Raw genomic sequence first — 23,311 nt, forward strand, 5'->3', positions numbered from 1 at the left:
GATTATAAGTTTTGTAATACCTTACAAGAAACCTCTTGTATAAAGCATATCCCAGTTACATTATATTTACACTCATAAGGATATTTCCATAAACATATGGAGTGCAACGTCACACTGGATACATATCTTAACAGACAAAGGACACTCCACCAGGGAGTAGATTGAATCATGGAACAGGCCACCCAAATAACCCAAGAGAATCTGCTTCAATATGGAAATAAAACCCACTCCAACTGCATACCCCTAGTTGTCACCTACCACCCCATACTGAAACCCATATGGGGTAACAAACAACTACAACCTATACTTAATGGGGACCCCAACCTAAACAAAACAAAAATAAAAACCTGTCCTGAACTCCCTCTTCTCACCTTCAAACAAACCTCAAACCTCTCGAAGCTCCTCATCATCAGAAGGAAGCTCCCCATAGACAAGGATACACCAACTCAAAGGAGCACCAGACTCTGCCAGAACACTACATGCAACCTGCAGACATATCTTCAGTGCTACAATCAACATTGATATATATCAACATTGTTACAATGATTAACAAATCTGTAAGGTGCTCAGGCATCGGAATAACAGGTACAGTATATCTATGTTGATTTAGTAAGTTATAGGGACACAACAAAATTTTAGAGAGGAATTCAAATGATTAAATTTAAATAGGAAAAATTAGCACTGTTTGATATTAATGATCAAGTGTCCATCACCAAAGCACCGAGAGAACTTTCATCCATCAGTAGCAAAAGCCAATAAGGAAAAACCTTCTCAACCCTTTTGACAGGAAAACGCTTTGTAGTAAGTGGCAAAACTCTTTGTTAAAAACAGAGTTACAGTTGTCTGGTGATGCCTCATGCCCTTGCAGAATGTTGAGTTTAGAAAAACTCAAACTTCTGAAAACCAAGAAGTACAGAAAAAAGCCCACACTCATTTTAGTTTTCCCCCTGAAGCTGACAATAATAGCTACTGGGAATTATCTAGATGCACTCCAAATGCATTCACTGTGCCAGGTGTAGCTGCACTGAATAGGGCGGGGGGACAGTAAGTTGGAGCAGCTTGAAAGAGCTGTGATTGTGATATGAGATCTGAGGAAGTGCATGAGTACCTTGAGGTGCCAGTCTGCATAATGTCAATATAGGATTGTGTATGTTGTGTCAATAGCAGGTCACCCTTACCATGAGTACTGTCAGTAGTGAGGTGGGATATGAGAACCAGCTGTGAATTTATTGATGGACTGGGGAAAGTATAGGTTTAGGCTCTCTCTTATGTACAAATGCAAAGAGACGATGAAAGGATATGATGTGGTTGTTAAATTTTACAAGTGTCGTATTCCGTTGGGAAAGTAGGCTCGGTGTTTGAGCATACAGCAAGCACAGGTAGCTACTATCATTACAGTGAAAAGGCAGCATAGGAGTGTGCATGTTGTAGGTGTATTGGGGCATCACCCAAAGAGGACAGAATTCAGGTTGTGTGGGCATTTACCTTAACTCTGTTTCCTGGCTTTCAGAGCTTTGAGTTTTACAATCTTAACTCTGCATTAATAAAGGCTTTTCCCATTTAATTTCCTAGTATTATTAAACAGAAAAAAAGTTTGTTGGTAGGAACTAGTGTTCATTTTTAGACAGCTGAAGTTCTCACCTAGGTTTGCAGTCAATATGCTACTGTGAGTAATAATCAAAAGACCTAGCTTTTATATAGTACTTTTCATTACTACATCTCAAACATCTTTACATCATTATTCCCATTTTACAGATGGGGAAACTGAGGCACAGAGATAAAGTGACTTGCCCAAGGTCACCAAGCAGGCCAGTGGCAGAGCTAGAAATAGTCCCAGTCCAGGACCCTTTCCTCTATGCCACATGGTTACTATGTGATTCCTTGGTTCTCCTCCCCGTTTTTGTACATATTGTTGCAGTGGAATGAAGACAATGGTCCATGCTTTGAAACATTTGCAATGTGTAGCTGCTAACAGGGCTGGGGAGAGAAATGTCATCCATGGTCTATGTCCCAAAACCTTAGATGACTGTTACAGTAACTTTCAGCATGTGCGAGAAGGCTGGTGTGTCTGTCCTTCAGCCCCTGCCTCACCACTCCCCACAGTATGTACCCCCCCCCAATATGTAGCCCCCCTCATGCCAACACTTTCAGCTCCCCATCCCCATCACATTAAGTCAGTAGTTGACACTAAAATCCATGAATATGTAAGAAGTTGCTTCTTACTGTCTCCTGCCCGAAGCGGCTGCATACACATATAGGCAGCAGCATAGTGGAAGGCTTCATGTTACCTTGGTTATGTAGTCTAAGCTGCATTCCTCACTTCCACTTCTTACCTTCAGCTGAGACTCCTGCTCCTGCTGCAGCAAGGCTTCCTCAGCAATACTGCAGATCCACCCAGTCTGCCCCTCCTCCAAAAAGGGCCTCTCTCGCACACTCTAGCCAGCTTCTCTGCCCCCCACATTACCTCCAGCCTGGGTAGCATCATCACACCTCCCACCCCAGATCCTAGTAACATGGAAGGGCACAGAAAGAAGCTCAGACACCCCAAGAGGAGCAAGGTCCTCCAGATCCTAGAATACACAGCAGGCAGGAAGAGGGACTCAGTCCCCTAAAGAAATGTAGAGCTCCAAATCCCAGCATACATACAAAAGGGCTCTCAGCCCTGTGACCCTAAGCACCCTGTATTCACCCCCTACATGATACTGCAATGATATCTGTACAAACTATGCCTTGTGAGGTATCATTTGAAAACTAATAACATTGGTAATTAATAGAATTAAAAATGTATGTATTGACACTATGAGTAACTATGAATAGTCAATTACATGATGCTTTGAAGTCTGTATTTGGACAAAGTAGAACAGGTCCACCATCAAAGCTCATAAACTAAAATTTCATACAACGACTTGTTTATACTGCTCTATATTCTATCCACAGAAATTTATGTACAATATTTATATTCCAATTGATTTATTTTATAATTGTATGGTAAAAATGAGAAAGTAAGCAATTTTTCAGTAATAGTGTGCTGTGACACTTCTGTATTTTTTTAGAACTGATTTTGTAAGCAAGTAGTTTTTAAGTTAGCTGAAATGGGGTACGCAAGATAAATCAGACTCCTGAAAAGGTACAGTAGTCTGAAAAAGGTTGAGAGCCAGCAGTTCCCAAACTGGGGGTCGGTCACATTTTGCTCCGAACAGAGCAATCTTGTGGTCACAACTTGGCCTCACACACACACGGTCATACACTGCAGATGACGAGGTTTTGTAGTGGAAAATGGCATCATCCATGCTGTCTGGGATCCTGGGAGAAAATAATTAAAATGGGGTTGTGCTGGCAAAGAGTTTGGGAACCCCTAAAATTTGGGAAATTTTAAAAACTTACAATCCTGTTAACGTCTTTGTGCATGTTCAACGCAATCTATGAGGAGCGAGACCGAGGCAGGCAACAAACCTCACAGGGGAAGAAAAATCTTTTCCAAACAACATTTTAATTCGATTTTCCCTAGAGGCCTGGTGGGTGCCGTGCACTCTGTTGTGGCAACCTTTGAGCAGTAGCAGCTCTGGTATGATAATCTGAGCCTTGGTTTTATCTCTATCCATGAGCAAAAAAGTTGCCAGAATCTCTCAACGTTTTTTCAAGTGTGGGGGGATGGAGAAGGAGTTGGAGGAGGAAAGACGGATATCTCTCAGGTCAAATAGCCCCAAACTGGCTCACTAACAGAATCCCCACTGCCATGAGGCACATCAACTTCAAGGCAATCTGAGTAACCATGTAGATTTTAAAGCATTCAGAAGAGCTAAGCCTTAAACAGAAAGTTGGTCTTAACCTTAACAGTTTGGCCCTAGAAAATGTTGAATGCCAGAAGACTGGAAAAGGGAAACCTTCAGAGCATAAGTTGTTATACACTGAATTCTACATAATGTGTATTGTTATACATATCTGTTTGTACTGGAGTAATTGCCTGTAAGGAACACCACATAGAAATTGGAGAACTGGTGCCCTCATTGCGCTATAACCATAAAGGAAGACTTGATCCCTTCCTTTAAGAGTTTACAGCTAGATTAAGACAAGAAACGAGTAAAAGTAACAAACAATAGGAGGAAAAGGGAGAAACAATAAGATTATGGAGTCATAAGGGTTAATATACACAATTGGATTCTACAAGCTTTTTGCTAAGTTGCTATTTTCTTTCACAATATTTTTTTTGAAGAATTTAATTGCATATGAATATCAGATACTAATATTTTCACTTTTAAGTTATTACACAAAATTGTTTTGTATTCCACAGTTAAACACACCTAAGATATTTACATAAATTGATGCTGGGGAGTTAAGTTTGTATGGAAACAAACAAGTTGTTTCAAATTATTGAACTTTTTATAACTTGAAAAGAAACGTATTTGTTGAAAGCTATGTTTTGGGGGCTATAGTTAAACTTTTAATTGGCTGTTTAACATTACGTTTCATGTGACTGTATTTTTTAGACAATAAATGAATTTTTTCAACATTACCCTGATGGACTGTTTCCATATTTCACTGCTGAGTGGAGTGGAGAGGCAGGAAGCAGAATGGCTGGAAGATGCTGCAGCTCACTTCTCCTGAGGAGCGGTGTACATGTGCAGGTGAGGGGATAAATGGACAGACTGAAGACATTTAAGAGATAAATTAGAAAGCAGGGAACTGAATAAAATGAGAGAGAAAAATAGATGAAGAGGTAAAGAATAATAAGGAAAGATAGATAGAAGTACTAGTGGGCAGAGGTAAAGTACCTCTGGTGGTAAATAAAACCGTGCAGGAAGAAATACACCATGTAATGAAATGTGGAATGAAGCCAAGAAGTTATAAAGCAGAAGAAATACAGTATGCTACACTTGATAAAATGTATTATTAGAAAGCTAATCAACAAGCTATGACTAAAAACCATGCACAAATAGTACACCATCAACTACATTTCTTAAAACACTGAACACAAATAAATATTTTTCACTTTTGTAGTAGGCTTGTGTGTATGCATGTCACAGTCTTTAGATCAATGATATTCAGACTGAGGCTTGCAAGTGGCTCTTTAATGTGTCTCCTGTGGCTCTTTGAAGCATGTGATATCAAAACACTGATTTAATTATTAACCGTTCCAAGTTATTAACCAATCAGGATGCTTTTACTATGTTATTAACTAATTGTAGTTGATAAAAATTATAATATTTGGGTAGTCATTTTGTTGTATTTTATATATATATATATATATATATATATATATATATATATATATATATATATATATATACACACATACATACACATACACACATATATATATATATATATACACATACACATACACATACACATATATATATATACATATACACATACATACACACACACACACCAAAAAAAACTGAACATTTCCCCTCTCATACTGTTTAAATATATAGTACTATAGTCAACAAAACAATGAATTCATACTGCTGTGGCTCTTTGCATAATGTTGATCACTAATTTGGCTCTTAAATCACAGGATCTAAAGCAGTAATACTCAGATCTCTATTCCCCACATCCCAGAAACCCAGTCTCATTCAGTGCACAGAATGGACAAAACTCAAAAGCTCAAAATTCAAAATTTCTTTATCATCTTTTCAGTTGGTCTCACAGATTCTTTACTACAGACAAACCAAACTCTGCTCTGAATACAGAGCTTACTTTCTTCACAGGCTTCTCAGTGACATTCATCAGTGTAGACATGAATTTGTCTTTACAAAAAGTAAAGTTTTATTAGGATTTATGAATTTTAACATTTAAAAATAAATTTCCAAGCTATGTGATAAGTGCAAGAGATAAGAGTTTAACAGATTTAGATAATCCTTATGATAAAACTGGGCTTAACTTCTCATTTAAACAATGGTACAAAGAGCTGGAGTAGGAGGAATCTTTCATTTACAAGCTCATTTTCTTAAAGCAGGACACTGAGTAATAACTCAATGAGAGAGTGACTTTTAAAAAAAAACAAAAACACCATTTTGTTTCAGAGTCCAGCTAGGCATAACAAGTTATGAATGTCCATCACCTGCAAGATCTACAAATTCAGAGCCATCTGCTGATACCACCAGTAGCGCTGCAACTAAAACACACATCCAAAAGTAAATTACTTGTATCAAAAAGAGAGACTACTTCATCCAGTAAAACCACAGATGAGTTCATAATCAGAACCAGTAAATTCCAGCCAGACTCCATAAAGAAAAAGATTGCTCGGTTCATTTATGCAACAAGTTCTCCCTTTTATCTCGTTGAGAACAAACACTTCACAGGCATGGTTCAATCATTACAACCAGGCTATAAACTACCCAGCAAAGCAAACGTGAGAAGGAAATTGAAGAGTGTGCAAAAAACATTAACAGAAAGTTCATTAATATGAGTCTTGATGGGTGGAGCAACGTACACAATGATCCAGAAATGTGACTGTGACAACAGAATATGGGGTTGTCTATCTTATAGAAACTATTTATATATCAAGAATGCCTAAACAACATAATACTTAAAAGTAGCAGCAGTAAAAGCTATAATAGACTGAACAAAAACTCAAAGTGTCAAGTGAGTAGCTTTATCACAGACAATGCTCCAAATGTAGCAAAGATGAGAAGAAACCTAGAAGACAATTAAATGAACCTGAAACTTCTAACATATGGGTGCAATTATCATTTGATACATCTTTTAGCCAAAGACTTAAGTACAACCCCAGGAATAAAAGAAAATGTTGAAATTGCAAAATACTTCTGTAATAACCACTTCACTTCAGCTTCACTGAAGGGAGAAAAAGGATCCAACTAATTTGTCCCCAAAGGTGTATAATGGATTTTAGTGGTTGACTGTTTTGAGCTATATTAAGAACTGGTCTATTCTGATGACAATTTATGAAGAAAATTGTGACAAAATAGATGGAACTACCACAGCCAAAGTAGTCAGTATCAGGCTAAAGAGACATGCAGAAGATAGCTGAATATACTGAAACCTATTTCCATAGTCTGGAACAAACTGCAGACAGATTGCTGCTCTATTGCTGATGCTATCAAAATTTGGAAAGAACATCCAGAGACACTGAAGAAGCAAATACTCAACAACAAAGTTCAATTACATGCAGTAAAGAAGCAAGCAGATCAAGCACTTATTCCCCCTCATTTTCTTGCCAATATTCTCAACCCAAACAGTAGATAACTAAGTGATGGATAAGAAGATGCTGCTGCTATGGACATCTAATCACCACCCATCAACCATAATAAATTTCAGCGCTAGAGGTGAACCATTCAAGCAGTACATGTTTGCTGATAATGTCTGAAAGAACACACCACTGAACTGGTGGAAGTTGTTAGCTAAGTGTAATGGGGAATACTCTCCACACCAGCCTGAAAGAGTTGAATTAGGCCAGGTGGGCCCAATCAGCCAACTAAGCTGCAAACTGATACAGGCTGAGTGGGGGGCACTAATTAGAAGGATGCTCACCTGTGAGGGAACAGGTGGGGCTTCTATAAGGCCAGGAGGCTGGCAACAGAGGGGAGCAAGGAAGAAGCTTGCAGCATCTCTCCCTGAGGTAAGAGCGATGAAAGGGGAGATAGGAACCCGTGAGGAAGGGTTTGTCTAGTAGGCCTTTACAGAGGAATCTGGCTAGGAAGATCTGATGAAGGAGAAGCTTAAAGAAGCATGATAGGAGGTAGTCCAGAGAAGAGAACAGTATGGTTGGTGAAGTCACAGACCTGAACAGCTCACTATACGGCCTTGGACTGGAACCCAGGGTAGAGGGTGAGCCTGCAGAGTAGTATTGCTTGGAGCAGTGAACAAAATGAATGCTTGAGTAACTGCTTGACTGACAGGGCAGTGGGCATAAGGACTGCCTGACACTAGCTGTGCAAAGGAACTTGGAAGGACCCCCATTCCCATCTACCCTCCAAGGGGGAAAAAATCAGAAAGGCCAAGTCACAAAGCAACCATACTGCAACTCTGAGTGGGAGAAGGAGCACCTGCAACAGTGGAAGAAAGAGGGTGCTGAACTGGGCAGAACTAGCCTCCTTCTGGCTATTTCAGAGACACCACCTAGCATTGTGCAGAGCACCTCATGACACTAAGGACCTGGAGCCAGAGTTCATTGAAATGCTAAACCAACTTTTCACAGGAGCATCTTCTGCAGGGACAGAGAGAATAATTTTCTTCAGTTGAGCTAATACATTCAAAGTTGAGAAATCAATTTGGAGTTGAAAAAGCCAGAAAACTTCTCTTCTAGTCTCTGAATAAAAATTAGGAGGGAAGAGAGGAGATAATCATTTTAAAAATGTGAAGGACAGCCTAAGTAATCTAGAAGTCTGTCTCACTTTCAAGAGAGACTTATGTTCCAGTCACTTTCACTTTGGCATACTTGAAAATTTTTCTAAACTGACCTGAAATATCAGGTTAATTCACTGACTACAGTTAATCAATCTGATCCTTGAGTAAGTCATTCAGTTGCAAATGTGAACAGATTAAATGTTTTAACAATTATATGCTGCTGTTTTTAATTACTATCCTAATGCAGCTTGATATAAACTATGACCAAAAAGTGGTGACTGATAGCTTTAGATTCAATTTCTAAATAAATTAAAAATGTACAAGAATCTGAAAATATTAAGCTATAAAATTTGTTAAATATAGAGGTACAGTAACGCCTCACTTAGTCATCCTGGTTAACGTTATTTCATTGTTACACTGCTGATCAATTAGAGAATGCTCATTTAAAGTTGCATAATGCTCCCTTAAAACTTTGTTTGGCAGCTGCCTGCTTTGTTCACTGCTTGCAGGAAGAGCAGCCCATTGCAGCTAGCTGGTGGGGGCTTGGAACCAGGGTGGACCTCCCCCCAACAGCTCCCTTAAGTTCCCTGTGCAGCAACCACCAAGCAGGCTATCAATTGCCAGCAGTTCAGCTGTCCCTCCCCTCACAGCCATGTGCTTCTCCTACCCTTTGCCTTGGAGCTGCTTCCAGGAGCCTCCTGCTTGGTGTGTGGGGGGTCACTTGCAGATTTAAACTAGTGTAAATGGTGGATTCCCTGTAACTTGAAGTCTTTAAATCATGATTTGAGGACTTCAGTAACTCAACCAGAGGTTAGGGGTCTATTACAGTAATGGGTGGGTGAGGTTCTGGGGCCTGCAATGTGCAGGAAGTCCGACTAGATGATCATGATGGTTCTTTCTGACCTTAAAGTCTATGAACATAGATTCCATCACTTACCCCACTCAAGATTATTCACCCATTTGACCTGGAATACAGGTACAGGAGAGAGAACTGGCCACCTCTCCAACCTGGGAGGGTGGAAAGAAGAACATTTTTGCCTCAGTACTTCAAGTAATGGGATGAAAAAAAATATAGATGAAGGAAACCCTTCACCTTGATTTGGTAAGAGGAGAAAAATCTACAACCCTTCTCACCAGTTAAAATGAGGGAGAGAAGAAAGAATGTTGCAGGAGGCCATTGTTCCAAAAGAGAAGAGGGGTTTGTGTGCGCGTGCATAGGCATAGCAAGTATTTCTAAGAGAAGACAGTGAAACTGAGTGGAAGTGACATCAGGGTAGAAAAACTAGAGAAGTGGGTGGCGGAATGCATGGAGTAGTGCAGAAGGGAGAAGAGGAGACACTGAATGGTCAAAGGGAACATAGTGCAAGCCTAGCTGTTAAACTTTTTTATTTTGATTCTCAGAAGTAGTAGGAAAGTAGACAGCTGGTCCTCTACAAGCTGTTCCACACAACCTCCTGCAGAAAATAAAAGCTGTTCCTCAAAACGTTTCAGCCAGTTCCTTTGCGCAGGATGCAAAACTTTATAAAGAAATGCCAATACAAGATCATCAAAAGTATGACAGGGATGGAAGAAAATAAGAATAAGACACCTTAAAAAAGGTGCTTCCAAAATCTACATAGAAGGCAAGTAAAAATCCTGGAGGGAATCTTGTAAGAGGTGCTCTTTAGAGAAGCAGAATTAAAGGCTTGTAGTTCTCCCATCTCTAAAAATATTATCCATGAGTAACAAACTGCAATTTGTAGGATGTCCCAAAAGGAGCACAAGGGGAAAAAAGTGTACCAAAAGAGAGAGCTGAAGTTCTTTTTTAACAATGAAAGCATTGTTTGAGACTCCATAGCTAGGGATGAGTCAAGTTTTACACTTCAATAGGATTAAATTCCCGGTTCACAGTTTAAAGAATTGTTTCCGAATATGACATCATTAATCTTCAGAGGACAAGTGAACTTTGTCATCTTCTGCCTAAAGTTTCTCCAGAACAAACAGGTTTTTTTCTTTGTTGTTTTAAATTCAACACTTGTTCCCTTTCATTATTTCTGGCCTGGAAGTATGTATACATAAATATTGAAAAAATTAAATTAAAGCATTTAATTATTACTGTTCCTATTATGTGCTGAGGCAAAGAAACGGGGCATCTCCACTTGACCTCATTCATTCTGGTAAGAGCTTGGAGTAGCTCATTGAAGACGATGGATTTAGACCAGTAAGACCAGAATCCGGCTTGATACTCAAACTTCCACTCATAACAGTTTCAACTCAGTTATCATAAACATGAGCAAAGCTTCACTGAATTGCAGAGATACAAAAAATTGCCATGTTTTCATTAATAGAAAGGCAGTTGTCAAAATTCCTACTTAGACAAATATTCTAAAGGTCATTATTCTTTTGAGGATTTTACTCCTTAAGTTTGCTTCCATGAAGGAAGCACATTTTTGGCATCCAGTTTTGATATTATATTTTAAATGGGTACATAAAGCATTCATACCAGTCAGTTATGTCAAAAGAATGTTTAATCAATCTTTTAAAATTGAGCAGTACACCTACATACGTAGTTCCCCATCTTTTAGGCACGAACTGGCAGATTCTAGGGCTATACTTGAATAAGAGCCACTGAATTTTGCTCTTCCATTAGATCACTGGCTTGCTCTTCTACTATGACACCTGAAAGGCATGAATTTGTATTTGTTAAATATGCTGTTTAAAAAGGAACTACTTTGAGTAAGTCTGCTTACCAGAATTTACATAATGGCTAAGCAGGTGGCAAGCTAGGAACAGTGTGCAAGTAAAATCTATTTCTTATGGGTACTGGGGGGGCACCAGCTAAAAGAGGTCATGTGACCCTCCACATGATTCCTCCCAGCCCATGGCCCCCATGCTCCCATGTTACTGGGGAGAAGAAGGGGGGAAAGGGGTGGCTCTGTCCTCCTCCTGCTGCGCCAAAGACTTTGGAACGGCAGCAGGAAAAGGAGCAGAACATGGGGCCGCTGGGCAGCCCCACGCCAGCAGCAACTCTGGCACAGCCCTACTGTCCCCAGCCCCTCCCTCTGCCCTTCCACATCAGAGTGCAGGGCTGGGAGCAGTATAGCCACTTGTGTCAGCCAAGAGTGTGGAAAAAAAACAACCATGCCTGACAGACAAAAGTTTTACTGAGGAAAAAAAGGGAAAGTATGGACAGTGCTTTGTGAGCAGGAGATGCTCTCCTGCCAACAAAGGTACCACCCATCATTGTTGGTGATTGTATTTTGTCAGCAGGAGAACTCTCCTGCCGCAAACAGCAGCTATACTGAGTGCCTTACAGTGGCTAAGCTTCAACAGCACAGCTGTGTCGCTGCAAGCTGTGGAGTGTAGACACCGCCTTACATTGGTTAATAACTGAAGTGTTTTAATATCACGTGCTGCAAAGAGCTGCAGGAGACACATTAAAGAGCCACATGTGGCTCATGAGCCTCAGCCTGAGTATCACTGTTCTAGAGCATAGAGAATGAAACAGGAATCCCTCCTGGAGGCAAAAAATCCAAGAAATAATGTTTTTAATGTGTGGCCAGAGCATCTTTTTAGTCGCTTTGCAAGATCAGTGACGTAAACATCTGAGACAGACCATGACTGCAGCCTTGCCTTGAATTGTGGACGTCACGCCACAACCATTTCATTTCCAAAGAGACAGGAATACAAAAAACATTCCAACATCCACTCAGTCAAGATCTTCTTGGGAACAGCACTGGATAACAGACTAAAACCCTTCGAGAATTTAAAAGGAGAACCAAAGTACAAGAGGACACCACCAGGATGGCCACGGGAACTCTGACAGAGAGAAACTCAGCTAAGTTTTTAAGACCACTTTAGCCTTGAAAAAAAAATCTGGTATATGGTGGATCAGTTGTTGGGCCTAAGGTTCACTATCACCAAGAAAATGACCTCTATAAGAAACTTAACCTCTTGGGAACGGAGAGGTTCAAAAAGTTTCATCAGTTTTCTCATGTACACATTAAAATCTCAAAGGGTCACGCTCCGTGTTAACCCAATGGCTGCAGACACATTGATGTAAAATTTTGACATTCATAATTCATGACAGGCAAATAGCCACAAAAAGCTATCTAGATGAAATTGGTCATCAGGCTCAAACAGAAGGTAACCAAGTAGAGGTACCAACTTGGATCTGACTGCATCATACAATCCCTTACCATCAAAAAGTACATTCTTCTGGTAGATTTCTTCCAAGGTGACAGGACACAAGCCACATGATTAGAGATACCATGTCTGTCTCTCTACCCTGTCAACAGCTAAGCTGTCAGTGAGAAGGATCCCATAACGAGATAAAGCAAGGGTATCAGAGATCAGTGGTTCTCCATAGGGGGTCCAGGGCCACCTGGGGGACTGTAAACAACTTTCAGGGCATCCACCAAGCAGGGTTAGTATTACACTCACTGGGGCCCAGGGCAGAAAGCTGAAGGCCCACTGCCTGGAGCTGAAGCCCAGGGTCCTGAGCCCCTCCACCTCGGGCTGAAGCTAAAGCATGAGCAATGTAGCTTTGCAGGGACTCTTGTGGCATGGGGTCCCAGGTAACTGCCCTGCTTGCTACCCCTTAATGCCAGCCCTGGCTTTTACATGCAGAAAACCAGTTATTGTGGCACAGGTGGGCCACGGAGTTTTTAATAGCATGTTGGAGGAGGCGTGAGTTTCCAGATCCACCCTCCCTCCCTGCCCCGCCAAAAAAAAAAAGGTTGAGAATCCCTTGTCCTAGATATGAGACCAGACTCTGGCAAAGCCAAATCTCATCAGGCTATCTACAAAAAATATGACAAAAGGAGTTAGGTAGAGTCCTCCAGCTTTGCATATTCACACACTTGTGAAATACATGTCTCCAACCTCATTTCCTTTCAACTACACTTGTTTATGGACACAGGAACCGCAGTGTCTGGTTCTGATTCAAACACCTACATTCTGCTTCTTCCAGTAAGATGGAGCATATTTACTGTTCGCCAGGGAGGATTAAATTTCCTCCAGAATTTTTCCTGTTAATGAGCTCAACAGCACTCATGTTTGGGGGAGTTAACTGCAGTCTGTCCCTGTTTCCTAAAAATCTAATTTTGTAGTCTTATCAAACAGTGCTCAGGATTCTTGAACAGAGGTGACCAGTTCTCTTGAAAGGGGAAGCCTGCCTCAGGCAACAGTGTTCAGCCAGGCTACTAGTGATAGTAGGCAGACTAAGGCTTGGTCTACACTACGCATTTAAACCGAGTTTAGCAGTGTTAAACCGAATTAACCTTGCACCCACAGATATAAAGGGCTTCGTTGTATCGATATAAAGGGCTCTTTAAACCGATTTCTGTACTACTCCCCAATGAGGGGAATGGCGCTGAAATTGGTATTGCCATGTCGGATTAGAGTTAGTGTGGCTGCAATTTGACAGTATTGGCCTCCGGGCGGTATCCCACAGTGCACCATTGTGACCGCTCTGGAAAGCGATCTGAACTCGGATGCACTGGCCAGGTAGACAGGAAAAGCCTTGCGCAACTTTTGAATTTCATTTCCCGTTTGCCCAGCGTAAGGCTCTGATCAGCATGGGTTGTGATGCAGTCCCAAATCCAAAAAGAGCTCCAGCATGGACCGTACAGGAGATACTGGATCTGATCGCTGTATGGGGAGACAAATCTGTTCTATCAGAGCTCCGTTACAGAAGACGAAATGACAAAGCATTTGAAAAAATCTCCAAGCTATGACAGAGGCCACAGCAGGGACTCTCAGTGCTGCATGACAAGCATAACGGAAAGCCAAAGAATCAAATGGACACTCATGGAGGGACGGAGGGGGTACTGCGGACTCCAGCTATCCCACAGTCCCCGCAGTCTCCGAAAAGCATTTGCATTCTTGGCTGAGCTCCCAATGCCTGAAGGGTCAAAAACATCTTCCCGGGTGTTTCAGGGTGTATGTCAACAATTTACACCCTTCTCCCGCCCCCCCGAAAGGGGAAAAAATCGTTTCTTGCCTTTTTTCAATGTCACCGTATACCTACTGCATGCTGCTGGTAGATGGGATGCTGCAGCGTTGAACACCACCATCCCCTTCCCGGTGGCAGATGGTGCAAAATTACTGGTAGCCATCATCATCATCATCAGCCCGTGAGTGCTCCTGGCTGGCCTCGGTGAGGTCAGCCAGGGGCGCCTGGGTAAAAATGGGAATGACTCCCCGTCATTCCTGACAGACTGTACAAAAGGCTTAGTAACTGTCCCCATCGCAGCAGCTGGAGGCTGAGGTCCATCAGCCCCCCCTCCCCTTTCATGTCTAAAGAAGATTCTGTACTCCCTGGACTATCATAGCAGCGGGAGGCTGCCTCTCCCTCATTTTCATCTCACTAAAAAGTCAGTGTTTCTTATTCCTGCATTCTTTATTACTTCATCACACAAATGGGGGGACATTGCCACGGTAGCCCAGGACGGTTGGGGGAGGAGGGAAGCAACGGGTGAGGCTGTTGCAGGGGCACCCTCTAGAATGGCATGCAGCTCATCATTTCTGGGGGATCTCTGGGGCTCTGACCCGGAGCAGCTGAGAGCTCTGGTTCTCTAGTACACTTGCCCCATATTGTAGGCAGGACTGACTATTTTAGACAAAACATAAAGAAGGGAATGACCCGGGGAGTCATTCCCATTTTTGTCCATGTGCCCCCGGCCGACCTCAGCGAGGCCAGCCGGGAGCACCCATGACAGCAGCAGACGATACAAAAGGATTGATAACCGTCATCGCCAATTTCCAATTGCAAATGGTGCAAAATGACTGATAACCATCATCTCATCGCCAATTTACAATGGCAGACGGTGCAATAGGGATGGTAACCATCTCTACTACCTTGCAAAGGCAAATGAATGCTGCTGTGTAGCACTGCAGTACCGTGTCTGTCAGCAGCATCCAGTACACATACTGTGACAGTGACAAAAGGCAAAACAGGCTCCATGGTTGCCATGCTATGGCGTCTGCCAGGGCAATCCAGGAGAAAAAGGGCACGAAATGATTGTCTGCCATTGCTTTCACGGAGGAAGGACTGAGTGACATTTACCCAGAATCACCTGCGACACTTTTTTTGCCCCATCATACATTGGGATCTCAACTCAGAATTCCAATAGGCTGGGGAGACTGCAGGAACTATGGGATAGCTACAGGATAGCTACCCACAGTGCAACACTCCGGAAATGGACGCTAGCCTCGGTACATGGGCACACCGCCAAATTAATGTGTTTAGTGTGGCCGCGTGTACTCGACTTTATACAATCTGTTTTTAAAAACCGGTTTCTGTTAAATTGGAATAATCCCATAGTGTAGAAATACCCTAAGTACTTTAGAAAAATCCTTTTTCTTCTCTGCCTGCAGAAAAGGGTATTAGGATCCTTTGGCTTCTGCTGTTGAGTCAGAGTACCCAGTGCAGGGGATACTGGGCTTCTTCCTTTTGAAACCAGCCATCAACATGAACAATTTCCAAGGGAAGCCTTTTCTTTTCCTTCCTTATATGAATGTTCGCCAAATCCTTGGTGCTAGGATGGTGAGTGCAAACCCAATAACTGCAACTTCTAGGATGTTTGAGTCATGCAGCACTTCTTTGCCTGCAGGCAAGCAGACATTCATTCATGAGGCAGCAACTCTTGCCACTATATCAACTGCATCAAAAGTAGACTGGGTCTGCATCCTCATGAACTAGCTTCATAAACTCCTGGTATTCTCCCCTTGGAGAAAAGAGGCTCAGTGAGGGTTGAGGTCCTCTTACCAAGCTCTACCTGGTCTCTGGTCATGAAGACTTATTAGACAATGGCACACAGGTTTACTGGTCTGACAAATCACTTTGGAATACATCTAAGAGCCACCATTTAGGATTCTGAGGCACAATACAGTGAACAAAAAAGTTATTTTAATGGCCACCTCCATTACCAAGAGCTTGGGGCAAGGGAGGAGGGGAAATCAAGAGACTTAGCCAGTGGCACTCTCATGGAGGATGGACTTTGTACAGCTACCTCATCTTGAAGGTAGTTGAAGGATTCACCACATTCTCTCCAGCTAGTCTAAAATAAGGTACCTCACATTTGCAGGGCTGAGAGACTGCAGAATCTTGGAGAGATTACAAATCACAATTTGGCTGATTTAGACAGCTACTGTAAGAACTGGAAGTAGGTAGGGTTCTTGCCTGAAGAGTCACAGTCTTGTACAGGCAGAGTCCTCTGGCTCATCACTATCCAAAATACAGTTCCCATCACTCTGATAGTCAGTTTACCTTCACTCGAACACCTGGATTTGTTTAGACAACAGAGGGCAGAAGGACCCTGTAGTACTCCAAGTGCTCTGCTGAGCACCTACACTAGTTGTCCAGAGCACTCAATGCAACTGTGCCAACATCAAGGCCAGAGTTTCCTTTCCTTAGCTTTGGTGCAAAAAGCACTCTGACTGCACTCAGATCTGACATCAGGTAACAGAGGGCAATGCTTAAAACTGGTACTGGCTTCATCGCAGCTTCACAGAACACCCAGAAGTGTTTGGCCAAGATTGAGGAGCACAGAATGGTCCCCCAAATGCAGAAGGGGCCATCCAAAAAGCTTAAAACAGGAGCTGCCTAGAATACAGGCTTTCAACTGAAACATGTTGAGAAGCTGTTGACTCTTTGCACCTTCACCTCTTATGCAAAGCTTCATCTTAACCAGCAAAGTGAAGCTCAGTATCATATATGACATATAACAAAGCCATCTGAGCAATGAATATTGGTGGGGGAAAGGGACTCCTACATTGATACAGGTGGCGCTGGCACCAAGTTCTGATGGGTGAGCTATTATGGCCAACTCGAGTTTCAGCTCCAAGGGTCTACCCTTTCAAGTACACTGGCTGACCTCAGGAGTCTTCCTGGGCTGCCGAAAGGAAAGCTTCAGTCCTCTGCAAAGAGCTCCTCCTGTTTCTTCAGTGTCATGGTGATACTTGCTGACATGTCACCCATTCAAATCACAGAGGTGAACACAACCAACTTGGCCATCTGTACTGGACACTGTTCTACCACACAAGTTTTGAACCTACTGAGCAGTCTTCCTTGGAAGCCACACCTGAAATAAAACAAAAGAGACACTACTGCAAGAAGGGAAGTGCCAGACCAATGAACAACCACCAGAGAGAGACCAATACTGAGGTGCCTAGACTCCAACAATAGTGTGCCAAGAACAACGTTACAACTAAGCATGGCTAAAGAAATAAAAACCTCACTCTGGAGTAACTGTGAAGGTCTAAACACTAAGGCACTGGAGTGCTGACAAATTAGGAAAAGCACTCACAGCAAACCCCACGCATATAAAAACAGGTCGAAGTGACACAGAGGTGGTCCCGTGGAAAAAATAATGTAATCATAATTAAATATTTTATCAAAACATACTCACATGGAGACAGAATTAAAGTTACAACCATAATTCTGGCATTTACTAACAATTCAGTGCTTGACTTTGTAAGTTTAGTGTTCCTTGAACAGTTTACTTTTAATATGAATTCCCATTTAATTAATTAACACTGCAGCTGTAACAGCTGTTCTACCAAGCTGCAGTTATGTCCACTAGGCAGTCTCCAACATACATGAGATTTTGTTTTTCTGCATTTTATTCTTCATCTTATTCCAAATGAAAAACCCTGTCTACCACCTTTGCATGTTGGAAGTATCTGGATATGCCAGACTGATTGACTTCAGCTAAAAGCTCATTTTTCCTTTCACAAATTATTCAAAGCCTACAGAAGTTCTCCCTGCTATTTTTAAAAACTACTGTAAGAAGTTTGTAGTACAGTTTAAACAGGGATACCACCTTAGCTAAGTAAAACAACCACAGTTGCTTCTGTAGCCTATCTCATCACCCGAAAAGAGACAGAACTCACACCAGGCCCAAATTAAAGACATTTAATGGTCACTATAATCCCATCTCCACTGCTCCCAACCCTGATAGTACTTTCCAGGGAGGCGATGTGCACAGTTTCCACCAGTTTGATTTTTCCTTCATCCCATCTCTTCCCCCGGTGCCCTGGCCTGAATTCCCCCTCATGCACATCCTCTGGCATGGATTCCTCTCCTTCTCTCTTCCCCTACCCTCCAGAACCTAGATACACTCAACTCTTCCCACTCCTTTTCCCAAATGTCCACTCAAACTACAGATCAATGGACAAAGAGAAAGCAGAAGACATATACACCTCTACCCTGATAATGTCACACGATGTAACACAAATTTGGATATAACGCGGTAAAGCAGCGCTCGGGGGGGAGGGGAGGCTGCATGCTCCAGCGGATCACAGCAAGTTCAATATAATGCGGTTCATTTTTTGGCTCCCGCGGACAGCGTTATATCGGGGTAGAGGTGTATATTTTAACTATCATCTTTGATACAATGCATCTCACAATCTTACTCATAATTTATTTAACTGGCCTGAAAATCATCACACACACACAGAAAGCTGACTGAAGAAATGGAAACAAAAAACATCCTACTAAGTGGCAAAACTCTGAATTGGGGAGGTGAGATCACTGATATAGGACAACAGGATTTAACATTAGACTCTATAAATATTAGAAACATAGGAAGAAAATAAACATGGCTTGGAAAAATGCAAATAAATCTAAAATACAATCAATAGGGAGGAGAAACCTGGAAGTCAGCAATGTTGATCAAGACCTACGGGTAAGTGGACAGCAAATCGGACATTAGAACTCACCTAATGTATCATTAATTCTCAAAACCATTTATAATGTAAGATTATAAGCAAAGAATCTTTAGCCTTTGTATCGACTCATCCATTAGAAAGCAAGGAAATATCCAATTAAGGGGTCATTCCTTAACATCCCACCCTCATTCACACTTCACAACTCAGTATCATGCACCTCTAACTCGTACACACAACACTACAAATTCACTGGACCTCAAAACCTGAACTCCAACTTCAGCAACGTGATATATGCTTGTAGACATCTCTTTACTAAATTATTCTATTGTGTTACGTGCACATCAGGGAAACATGAGGTTGGAATCAAGCTGGTGCATTCCATGCAAGTGTTATTAACAGAGATAACTTGGTGTGGATATTGTGTTAGAGATGCATGGTACTTTGTGATTTATAGGAAAACTCAGAGCAGGTAAACATGAATCACGGGTGTTAAGGGTGGATCAGTAGGGGTTACATTTAATAAGTTTAGACTGCTTAAGTTTTTTTGGGTGGTAATCTCCCTGGGTTTTATGAAGTGTGAGTGTTTGAGGGGGAGTATCAAGAAAAGGGAAAAGCAATGGGGGAGGGGAAAATGTGCACATCCCCTATAGACACCATGCAGTAGTTTCCCTCCCTTCTCCCACTGTTTTTCCCCATACTAAGTAGGGGCAGGGTTCTCTCCTGGATTACTGTCCCACATAGGAGCTCTTCTCTTTCATTATTTTTGTACCACATAATGCTCATTCTGCCCCCTGGTTCCTGGCACTATTAGTCTCCTTACCCTGCATTCTAAGGAAAAGAAAATGTGAGAGCATCAGAATAAAGATAGTGGACTTCAACAAAGCAGACTTTACCAAACTGAGAGTACTGGTAACTAACCTCAAGAGAGTTGGCATTTTTTTAACAGACATTATTAAGAGCACAAGAGAAAACCATCCCACTACACTGGAAAGATAGGAAGTATAGTAAGAGACCACCCTGGCTTAATCACAAGCTCTTCAATTATCTAAAACTCAAAAAAGAGTCTTACAAAAAGTCGAAACTAGGTCAAATTACAAAGGATGAATATATATAAAAAAAAAACAAGGAGTACATAGGGACAAAATTAGAAAGGCCAAGGCACAAGATGAGATTAAACTAGCTAGAAACATAGAAGAGTAAGAAGAAAACATTTTACAAATACACTGAAAGCAAGAGAAAGATCAAGGACAGGGTAGGCCCATTAGTCAATGAAAGGGGGAAAAAAACAAATAGAAAATATGGAAGCGGCAGAAGTGCTAAATGACTTTTTTGCTTCAGTTTTCACCAAAAAGACTCAACATCTATCATAGTGAATGCCAGTGAAAATGAGGTGGGATCAGAAGCTAAAATAAGGAAAGAACAAGTTTAAAAAAGTCTTCAAGTCACCAGGGCCTGATGAAATACATCCTAGAATACTCAAGGAGATATCTGAGCTATTAACGATTATCTTCAAAAAGTCACAGAAGATGGGTGAGATTCCAGAGGACTGTAAAAGACAAATATAGTGTCAATCTATAAAAAGGGAAATAAGGACAACCTGGGGAAATACAGACCTGTCATCTTAACTTCAGTACCTAGAAATATAATGGAGCAAATAATTAAGCAATCAATTTGCAGACATCTAGAAAATAAGAAGTTGGTAAGTAACAGTCAACACGGATTTGTCAAGAATAAATTGCGTTAAACCAACCTAATAGCTTTCTTGGACAGGGTAACAAGCCTCATGGATGGGGGAAAAGAGGTAGATGTGGTATACCTTGACTTTAGTAAGGCTTTTGATACGGTCTCACATTACCTTCTCATAAATAAACCAGGAAAATACGACCAGATGGAGGTGCTACAAGGTGGGTGCACAACTGGCTGGAAAACCGTCCCCAGAGATTAATAATCAGCAGTTCACAGAGAAGCTGGAAAGGCAAATTGATTGGGGTCCCGCAGGGATCAGTTGTGGGTCCGGTTCTGTTCAATATCTTCATCAGTGATTTAGATAATGGCATAGAGAGTACACTTATAAAGTCTGTGGATGATACCAAGCTGGAATAGGTTTCAAGTGCTTTGGAGGATAGGATTAAAATTCAAACTGATCTGGACAAACTACAGAAATGATCTGAAGTAAAGAGGGTGAAATTCAGTATGGACAAATGCAAAGTACTCCATTTAGGAAGAAACAATCATTTGCACACATACAAAATGGAAAATGACTGCCTAGGAAGCAGTACTAGGGAAAGGGATCTGGAGGTCATAATGGATCAAAAGCTAAATATGAGTCAACAGTGTAACACTGTTGCAAAAAAAGTATTTCATTCTGGTATGTATTAGCAGGAGTGTTGTAAGCAAGACACAAGCAGTAATTCTTCCACTCTACTCCGCACTGATTAGGCCTCAACTGGAGTAGTGTGTCCAGTTCTGGGCGCCACATTTCAGGAAAGATGCGGACAATTTGGAGAAAGTCCAGAGAAGAGCAACAAAAATGATTAAAGGTCTAGAAAACATGACCTGTGACAGAAGATTGAAAAAATTGGGATTGTTTAGTCTGGAGAAGAGAAGACTGAGGGGACATGATAACAGTTTTCAAGTACAGGAAAGGTTGTTACAAGGAGGAGGGAGACAAATTGTTCTTGTTAAACTCTGAGAACAGGACAAGAATCAATGGACTTAAATTGCAGCAAGGGCAGTTTAAGTTGGACATTCGGAAAAACTTCCTGTCAGGGTAGTTAGGCTCTGGAATAAATTGCCTAGAAAGGTTGTGGAATCGCCGTCGTAGATTTTTAAGAGCAGATTGGACAAACACCAGTCAGGGATGGTCTAGATAATGCTTAGCCCTACCATGAAAGCAGGCCCCTGGACTAGATGACCTTTCAAAGTCCCTTCCAGTCCTACTGTTTTATTAATAAAATATACAAGTATGTAAGGACAAATTCAGAAAGGTTAAGGCAAAAAAGGAAGTTACACCTAGCAAGGTACATAAAAGGCCATAAGAAGGGGTTTTTAAAAATACATTAGGAACAAGAGAGAGGAAGGAAAGTGTAGGTTCTCTACTTAACAGGAAAGGAGAGCTAATAATAGAAGACAACAAGAAGGCTGAAGTGTTTAATTATTTTGCTTCAGTCTTCACTAAAAAGGCAAATTGCGATGAGATATTTAACAAAATTAAGAGTAACAAGGGGGAAGAAACACAAGCCAGAACAGGGATAGAACAGGTTTTGGAGGACAGGGTCAAAATTCAAAATGATCTGGACAAGTTGGAGAAATGGTCTGAGGTAAACAGGATGAAGTTCAATAAAGATAAATGCAAAGTGCTCCACTTAGGAAGGAACAATCAGTTTCACACATACAGAATGGGAGGAGACTGTCTAGGAAGGAGTATGGCAGAAAGAGATCTAGGGGTCATAGTGGACCACAAGCTTAATATGAGTCAACAGTGTGATACTGTTGCAAAAAAAGCAAACGTGATTCTGGGATGCATTAACAGGTGTGTTGTAAACAAGACACGAGAAGTCATTCTTCCGCTTTACTCTGCGCTGGTTAGGCCCCAACTGGAGTATTGTGTCCAGTTCTGGGCACCGCATTTCAAGAAAGATGTGGAGAAATTGGAGAGGGTCCAGAGAAGAGCAACAAGAATGATTAAAGGTCTTGAGAACATGACCTATGAAGGAAGGCTGAAGGAATTGGGTTTGTTTAGTTTGGAAAAGAGAAGACTGAGAGGGGACATGATAGCAGTTTTCAGGTATCTAAAAGGGTGTCATCAGGAGGAGGGAGAAAACTTGTTCACCTTAGCCTCCAATGATAGAACAAGAAGCAATGGGCTTAAACTGCAGCAAGGGAGATTTAGGTTGGACATTAGGAAAAAGTTCCTAACTGTCAGGGTAGTTAAACACTGGAATAGATTGCCTAGGGAAGTTGTGGAATCTCCATCTCTGGAGATATTTAAGAGTAGGTTAGATAAATGTCTATCAGGGATGGTCTAGACAGTATTTGGTCCTGCCATGAGGGCAGGGGACTGGACTCGATGACCTCTCGAGGTCCCTTCCAGTCCTAGAGTCTATGAGTCTATGAGTCTATGAGGTTAAAGAATATTTAGGTAAGTTATGTATGCAGGTCAGCAGGGTTGGATGAAATGTACCCTAGGATACTTGAACTATCTGAAACAACCTTGGAACAATTACAATTTATCTTTAAGAACTCACGGAGGACAGGGAGGTCCCAGAGGACTGAAGAAGAGTAAATGTAGTACCTATCTTTAAAAAGAGGGGCGAAGGAAGAGGACCTGGGGAATTATAGATCA

The 23,311-nt window shown here is 41.6% G+C and overlaps 1 protein-coding gene across 4 annotated transcripts in view; it reads right to left on the reverse strand.

The window, feature by feature from the left end:
* ELAVL1 (ELAV like RNA binding protein 1) overlaps positions 1–23,311 on the reverse strand; it is a 79,558-nt gene that overhangs the window by 50,663 nt on the left and 5,584 nt on the right. Inside the window, exon 2 of one of the 4 annotated variants that reach the window (XM_050933806.1) lies at positions 17,172–17,378. The exons of 2 other annotated variants lie outside the window; for them this stretch is intronic. The gene's annotated coding sequence lies outside the window, so the exon portion shown is untranslated. Of the gene's footprint in view, positions 1–15,666; positions 15,966–17,171; positions 17,379–23,311 lie in introns of those variants that run through there. One more of the 4 variants, XM_050933809.1, reaches the window with a different exon arrangement.

Source organism: Gopherus flavomarginatus, chromosome 24 (genome assembly GCF_025201925.1).
Source record: "Gopherus flavomarginatus isolate rGopFla2 chromosome 24, rGopFla2.mat.asm, whole genome shotgun sequence".
NCBI classification, from domain to species: Eukaryota; Metazoa; Chordata; order Testudines; family Testudinidae; genus Gopherus; species Gopherus flavomarginatus.